The sequence below is a fragment of the Electrona antarctica genome (genome assembly GCF_951216825.1).
Source record: "Electrona antarctica genome assembly, chromosome: 10".
In the NCBI taxonomy this organism is placed as follows: domain Eukaryota; kingdom Metazoa; phylum Chordata; class Actinopteri; order Myctophiformes; family Myctophidae; genus Electrona; species Electrona antarctica.
Window position 1 is genome coordinate 41,063,341 of NC_136791.1, and position 7,500 is coordinate 41,070,840.

Here is a 7,500-nt window from a genome sequence, read left to right on the forward strand (position 1 = left end):
AAAAGGGGGAACTTTGAAATCAGGCCTGCTTACAACCACCTCCACCTCCCCCCACCATCCATTCAGCTCCGTCCTATATATCTGGCGGTGTGTTTTTTTTTTTTTTGAAGACGAGGATGTTATCTGTTCTACCTTTTTAAAAGTGGGAGCGAGGAGGCAAAGGGGGGACGGTTCACCCTTTCAAGCTGCGTGATATTCGCCTCTTTATGGAGAAAACGTGGCCAGCCGAGCACACATTACTGTATGAGCCTCCGACGGTATTGGAAGCGGCGTGCTCTCTCTGTATCTCTCTGTTTGAGGCTCCCACACTGCCACAAAGGAAGGATAATGTTGCTAAATGATGTCTGAGGGTTGGATGGTCTCGGAGCTCGAGCCTGCACTTGTACTCATGAGTAAACATGAGGCATCAGACAGCAGGCCCTGTATTAGGGTCTCTGTGGGTCTCTCTCTGTGTGTGTGTGTGTGTGTGTGTGTGTGTGTGTGTGTGTGTGTGTGTGTGTGTGTGTGTGTGTGTGTGTGTGTGTGTGTGTGTGTGTTTTACAGATATTCTTCTTATTAGGTTGATTCATTTGATTTTGGATTTATTGTCTGGCTTTAAAGACATTGCATAATACTAGCAGAGAGAGGACGTCTCAGTAGGTCCAAATAACCTTCCTTCTGTGGTTGCCATGATGTCAAGAGTACAATTTGACATTAAAACACTAGGGTGACATCCAGGCTGCAGACTAGAAGACTATCACTTTCAACCTGGAGTCCCTGGAGTGCATACGTTGGTTAGACATACTAACAGTCCGACAATACCGTCACTCCTGACATGCGTGGTTTTAACCGGTGGCAGGTTAAAACTAACCCGTAGCTCCCGACATGTGTGGCAGGTTTAAACTAACCCGTGGCAGGTTAAGGCTTCCTGTGAGGTTAGGGTAAGGTTAGGGTTTGGGGTAGCGTGTCAGACTGATGCCTGTCGGCAGTGTTGGGAAAGTTCATTTATTTTATGAACTAGTTCAGTTCACAGTTCAGAAATGTAAAAAGGAACTAGTTCATTTCATAGTTCAAAATTCAACATTTTGAACTAAAGTTCATGGTTCCAAAAAATGAACTATTTTAGTTATTTTTCTTTTATTATTGCCACAGCCTATAGCCATTTGCGCACCAACTGGGAGACAGTGATTTAGAGAATGCTGACAGGCACTCAAATGAGATGTTAACGTCCTGTAAGTAGACTTAGATATAAAACTAGTGTTGACTAATCAATACAAGTGGCTCTTATTTTGATGAGGCAGTTTCTGCACAGGAAGTCCGTTTCACTTGTAAACAAGCTACGATGGATGAGCTGTCAAAGTACTAGTCGCTAAACCACGTTAGCGACCATATTTACAATATGAAAACTGTAGGTTACACACGCTGGAATTAAACATGGAACCTGTACTGCAGGCAGCATTAGGTGAGTAATTCATTGTATATGTGTTGGACGTTCGTGGTTGTGCTAATGATAAACGGACAGCTGCTGCTAGTGGGATCCTCCTGCTGCTTAACGACGACACTGTTTGTGACTAGGTGTACTAGTGTAGCCTTGCATCTGCCGTGTGAAAGCAGCATAACGTTGTGGCAGGATACGAACGTCTGTAACCCCCCCACTCACTCTTGAACGAAGTTGAACGAGAAAAAGTGACGTTCACACACGCCAGAAATGAACGCGTTCAACAATGACGTTCATCAGGCAGAAATACAGTACGTTCAGTTCACGTTCAGCCCAAATGAGAACGCGTTCGTGAACTATCGTTCTTTGAACGCGTTCGGGTACAACACTGCCTGTCGGACTGTTAGTACGTCGGACCAAACACATGCTCCCAGTTTTCGAGGTTGATTTATTTGCGTTTGATGACATGTATGTCGTAATGCGATGCATTGTGAGACTTAGATCGGCCACTTGTGCCACGCCACACCGTCCGTCATACAAAATATAAATCAGACTTGAAAACTAGCAGCAGTAACAGGTTGTCATAGTAAGGATAATTCACTATCAAAATGTCAATGATGCTTAATTCTAAAACAAATATCAAAGCCTTCATTAAATCTCCAGTCAGTGAATTTAGTAGAAACTACTACAATATTATCAACCACAAGTCTAGCTGGGTGTTTCTAGTCTAGTCTGTGTCACAGGCTTTCCTGGGGCCGAGTGCAGGGCCTGGAAGGAGCCATCAAAGGGCGCATCGTGTTAAGAAAAGCCTTCCGCCTCAGCGACATCACAGGAGCCCATTCGTCGTGACTCAGGAGGCTAGCCGTGGCTAACAGCTAACCCCCAGCTGGCTAAAGCTGGGGCCCCCCGGCCGAGAATGCACCCGGCCCTAATTCCCTGTATTGTAACCCCCACTTTTGTACCCCTGGAGAATAAAAAGGAGGTGTGTGTGTGTGTGTGTGTGTGTGTGTGTGTGTGTGTGTGTGTGTGTGTGTGTGTGTGTGTGTGTGTGTGTGTGTGTGTGTGTGTGTGTGTGTGTGTGTGTGTGTGTGTGCATGCGTGCGCCTCTGCGTGCGCGTGGGGGGGTGATAGGAAGAAAGTACGAAAAGGGGAATGGGGTGTCGGCAGAGAGAGACTGCATGAGAAAGAGTTTTGGGAATGGGGGAGTTTGAGAGAGAGGGAGGAAGAGAGAAGTGCCGGGTGGGGGCGAGGGGTGGGGGTGATGTCCTGAAATGAAAGAGGGTGAATTGGAACAGATTGGGTAATTATAGCTTGGTGGCTGCCCTCTGTGGCCGGCGGAGCCAGGGGGGGAATGTGAAAATGGCAGGCAACAAAATGACCTCAAAAGGAGCCTAAATCGGCTCCCAGGACCAAGCTGGCGAATTCAGTCTGTGTGAAGCGGGGACAAGGCCCCCCACTCAATTAGACAGGAGCGAGGCTTCCTAATTGATAACAAACAGAGCAACAGAAGATTAAACAGGAGAGAGAGAGAGAGAGAGAGAGAGAGAGAGAGAGAGAGAGAGAGAGAGAGAGAGAGAGAGAGAGAGAGAGGAGGCAAAAAGGCAGGACAGTTTTCAAAGTGAGGGCGAAAGAAAAGGACAGAGTAAGAGAGTGATGGGGGGATGAAAGAGCAGAGCAGGTATTGCGTGCGACGGTGCGAGTGACAAACGGAAAGAGGTAGGCCTACATCTAAATATAAAAGCAGGAGAGCATGAGGAGGAAGTGAACAAAACATAGTAAAACAAGGGGAAGTAGAGTACAAAAGCAAAGCGGGACAGCAAGAAAGAAAGAGGGAAGCACGCCAGAGAGATTTTATGACGGAACAATAAACAGTCATCTTTGGGGCGCTAGATTCCAGCTTAGCACCTCATAATACTGTTTGAATGGGGGGGGGAGAGAGAATGAAAGAATGAACAAACCAGCGAGACAGAGAGAGGAGTATCAGCCCAACTAAGATGGGATAATAATACTACTGAGCATAAAATCATCAGATATTTACACTGCTTATTCCCTACCGCTCGAGTGCCACACAAATCATATTACATACTGTATGAGATTTAGAGACCAAACCAATTACAAAGAGGGATGTTTTAGTAGCTGATGTTTTAGTAGCTGAAACATGCTACAGTGGCACGAGGGTGTGGTGTGTTTTTGGGGGGTATTGAGTGATATTTGGGCTGCATGAACGGCTGAGGGATTGCATTGAACCGGCGTAGCGTTTAAGTGATGCTGCTTATACAGCATTACTACACATACAGTGAGTAGATGAAGCACAGATGATGCTCTTTGCAGTATAGTTCAGATGATGCTCTTCTCCAAGGAGACTTGTAAAATCTATGAAAATTCAATATTGCACACTGTATTTGTGGGGGTTGAGCACGCACGCACGCACGCACGCACGCAGGCACGCACGCACGCACGCACGCACGCACGCACGCACGCACGCACGCGCGCACGCACGCACGCACGCGAGTGCACACACACACACACACACACACACACACACACACATGCACCCACACACACCTGTGTTGTGGTAGACTTGATCTTTAATCAACACTAATTAACCGCCCATGAGAGACTGAGGCTTGAGCCTTGAATACAACAAAGAGTGGTCGTCCTCTTCATTATATACCTCCTCTCCTTCCTCCACTTGGTTACACCTGCTCCTCTTCCTCCTCCACCCCTCATCGTCGTTTGACCTCACCCACCCCCTGTTATACCTCCTCCTACTCCCTGCACATTCTCCTGTTAACACCTCCTCCCCTTCCTCCTCCACCTATCAGCCTGCCTCCTCTTCCTCCACCTCCTTCAAGCCAAGGCCCTCAGTCTCTGTACCTCCCTTTCCTCCTCCTGCTACGTCTTCTTCTGCACCTCCCTCTCCCCCGGTTACAGCACCACCTCCTCTTCCTCCTCCACCCTCCCTCCATGCAGTGTCGCATCGTGTCAAGACACCAGGGGGAATTGAACCGTTGGACGCTAAACGATGCCTTCCGTCATAATCTAACACAAAGCGCCACAGAAGAAGAACAAGAGAGCTCCCATTAGAGAACAAAGACACACCGCTAATCAGATCTCCGTCTCTCTCTCACACACACACACACACACACACACACACACACACACACACACACACACACACACACACACACACACACACACACACACACACACACACACACTTTGATTTAATTAAACAACTCCATTAAAAGGAGGAAAAAGAGCCACGATGGAGGAGAAAGAGAGGCAGAAGAGGGGAAAGGAGGAGAGAGAGAGAGCGGGTGACGGGTGCATCCACTGACCTAATTGGCTGCATTATCAGCTCGTTATCAAAGGCAATTTGGAAAGCCATGCAACGTCATCCATTATACAAAAAATAAATAAATAAAATGACCTCCCCCCCACACACACACACACACCTCAACAAATAAGTGACCCCCCCCCTCCCACCCCCACTGATACTACCACCTCTCCACAGCCCTCCCTCTTGCTTTGTCCGCCTCTTCAATTTTCACTCAGGCACCAAAGACTTTCGTTTTAACAAAAGGCTTCTTTTCTTTTCCTGGAGAACTTCTATTGTTAGATGGGAAACAATGGTGTTAAGAGCGAGTCTCTCTCTCTCTCTCTCTGTGTGTGTGTGTGTGTGTGTGTGTGTGTGTGTGTGTGTGTGTGTGTGTGTGTGTGTGTGTGTGTGTGTGTGTGTGTGTGTGTGTGTGTGTGTGTGTGTGTGTGTGTGTGTGTGTGTGTGTGTGTGTGTGTGTGTGCACGCGCACATGGTGGTGGGGGGTATCATGCTGAGAATTTTTATAAAAGATTTGGTTGTGTGTGAGGGTGGGGGGGGGGGGGGGGGGGGTTGTGTTTGACGAAGTCTGCATTGTGTGTGTGTGTGTGTGTGTGTGTGTGTGTGTGTGTGTGTGTGTGTGTGTGTGTGTGTGTGTGTGTGTGTGTGTGTGTGTGTAACTCAAGAGGGTCAAAATGGACCCTTATTTTGACACAGAGTTAAATGCACACTGAGGGTTTTGCGGTGTGGTTGGGTGGGAGGTGAAACATGGCATGGTGTGGTTGGGTGGGAGGTGAAACATGGCATGGTGTGGTTGGGTGGGAGGTGAAACATGGCATGGTGTGGTTGGGTGGGAGGTGAAACATGGCATGGAGTGGTTGGGTGGGAGGTGAAACATGGCATGGTGTGGTTGGGTGGGAGGTGAAACATGGCATGGTGTGGTTGGGTGGGAGGTGAAACATGGCATGGTGTGGTTGGGTGGGAGGTGAAACATGGCATGGTGGGGTTGGGTGGGAGGTGAAACATGGCATGGTGTGGTTGGGTGGGAGGTGAAACATGGCATGGTGGGGTTGGGTGGGAGGTGAAACATGGCATGGTGTGGTTGGGTGGGAGGTGAAACATGGCATGGTGTGGTTGGGTGGGAGGTGAAACATGGCATGGTGTGGTTGGGTGGGAGGTGAAACATGGCATGGTGGGGTTGGGTGGGAGGTGAAACATGGCATGGTGTGGTTGGGTGGGAGGTGAAACATGGCATGGTGTGGTTGGGTGGGAGGTGAAACATGGCATGGTGTGGTTGGGTGGGAGGTGAAACATGGCATGGTGGGGTTGGGTGGGAGGTGAAACATGGCATGGTGTGGTTGGGTGGGAGGTGAAACATGGCATGGTGGGGTTGGGTGGGAGGTGAAACATGGCATGGTGTGGTTGGGTGGGAGGTGAAACATGGCATGGTGTGGTTGGGTGGGAGGTGAAACATGGCATGGTGTGGTTGGGTGGGAGGTGAAACATGGCATGGTGGGGTTGGGTGGGAGGTGAAACATGGCATGGTGTGGTTGGGTGAGAGGTGAAACATGGCATGGTGTGGTTGGGTGGGAGGTGAAACATGGCATGGTGGGGTTGGGTGGGAGGTGAAACATGGCATGGTGTGGTTGGGTGGGAGGTGAAACATGGCATGGTGGGGTTGGGTGGGAGGTGAAACATGGCATGGTGTGGTTGGGTGAGAGGTGAAACATGGCATGGTGTGGTTGGGTGGGAGGTGAAACATGGCATGGTGGGGTTGGGTGGGAGGTGAAACATGGCATGGTGTGGTTGGGTGGGAGGTGAAACATGGCATGGTGGGGTTGGGTGGGAGGTGAAACATGGCATGGTGTGGTTGGGTGGGAGGTGAAACATGGCATGGTGGGGTTGGGTGGGAGGTGAAACATGGCATGGTGTGGTTGGGTGAGAGGTGAAACATGGCATGGTGTGGTTGGGTGGGAGGTGAAACATGGCATGGTGGGGTTGGGTGGGAGGTGAAACATGGCATGGAGTGGTTGGGTGGGAGGTGAAACATGGCATGGAGTGGTTGGGTGAGAGGTGAAACATGGCATGGAGTTGTTGGGTGGGAGGTGAAACATGGCATGGTGTGGTTGGGTGGGAGGTGAAACATGGCATGGTGTGGTTGGGTGGGAGGTGAAACATGGCATGGAGTGGTTGGGTGGGAGGTGAAACATGGCATGGTGTGGTTGGGTGGGAGGTGAAACATGGCATGGTGTGGTTGGGTGGGAGGTGAAACATGGCATGGAGTGGTTGGGTGGGAGGTGAAACATGGCATGGTGTGGTTGGGTGGGAGGTGAAACATGGCATGGTGGGGTTGGGTGGGAGGTGAAACATGGCATGGTGTGGTTGGGTGGGAGGTGAAACATGGCATGGTGTGGTTGGGTGAGAGGTGAAACATGGCATGGAGTGGTTGGGTGGGAGGTGAAACATGGCATGGTGTGGTTGGGTGGGAGGTGAAACATGGCATGGTGTGGTTGGGTGGGAGGTGAAACATGGCATGGTGTGGTTGGGTGAGAGGTGAAACATGGCATGGTGTGGTTGGGTGGGAGGTGAAACATGGCATGGTGTGGTTGGGTGGGAGGTGAAACATGGCATGGTGTGGTTGGGTGGGAGGTGAAACATGGCATGGTGTGGTTGGGTGAGAGGTGAAACATGGCATGGTGTGGTTGGGTGAGAGGTGAAACATGGCATGGTGTGGTTGGGTGGGAGGTGAAACATGGCATGGTGG

At 50.0% G+C, this 7,500-nt stretch overlaps 1 protein-coding gene across 1 annotated transcript in view; it reads right to left on the reverse strand.

Annotated features, from left to right (window-relative positions):
• The window catches only part of wdpcp (WD repeat containing planar cell polarity effector), a 112,689-nt gene that overhangs the window by 23,303 nt on the left and 81,886 nt on the right, over nt 1-7,500 (reverse strand). The window lies entirely within an intron of this gene.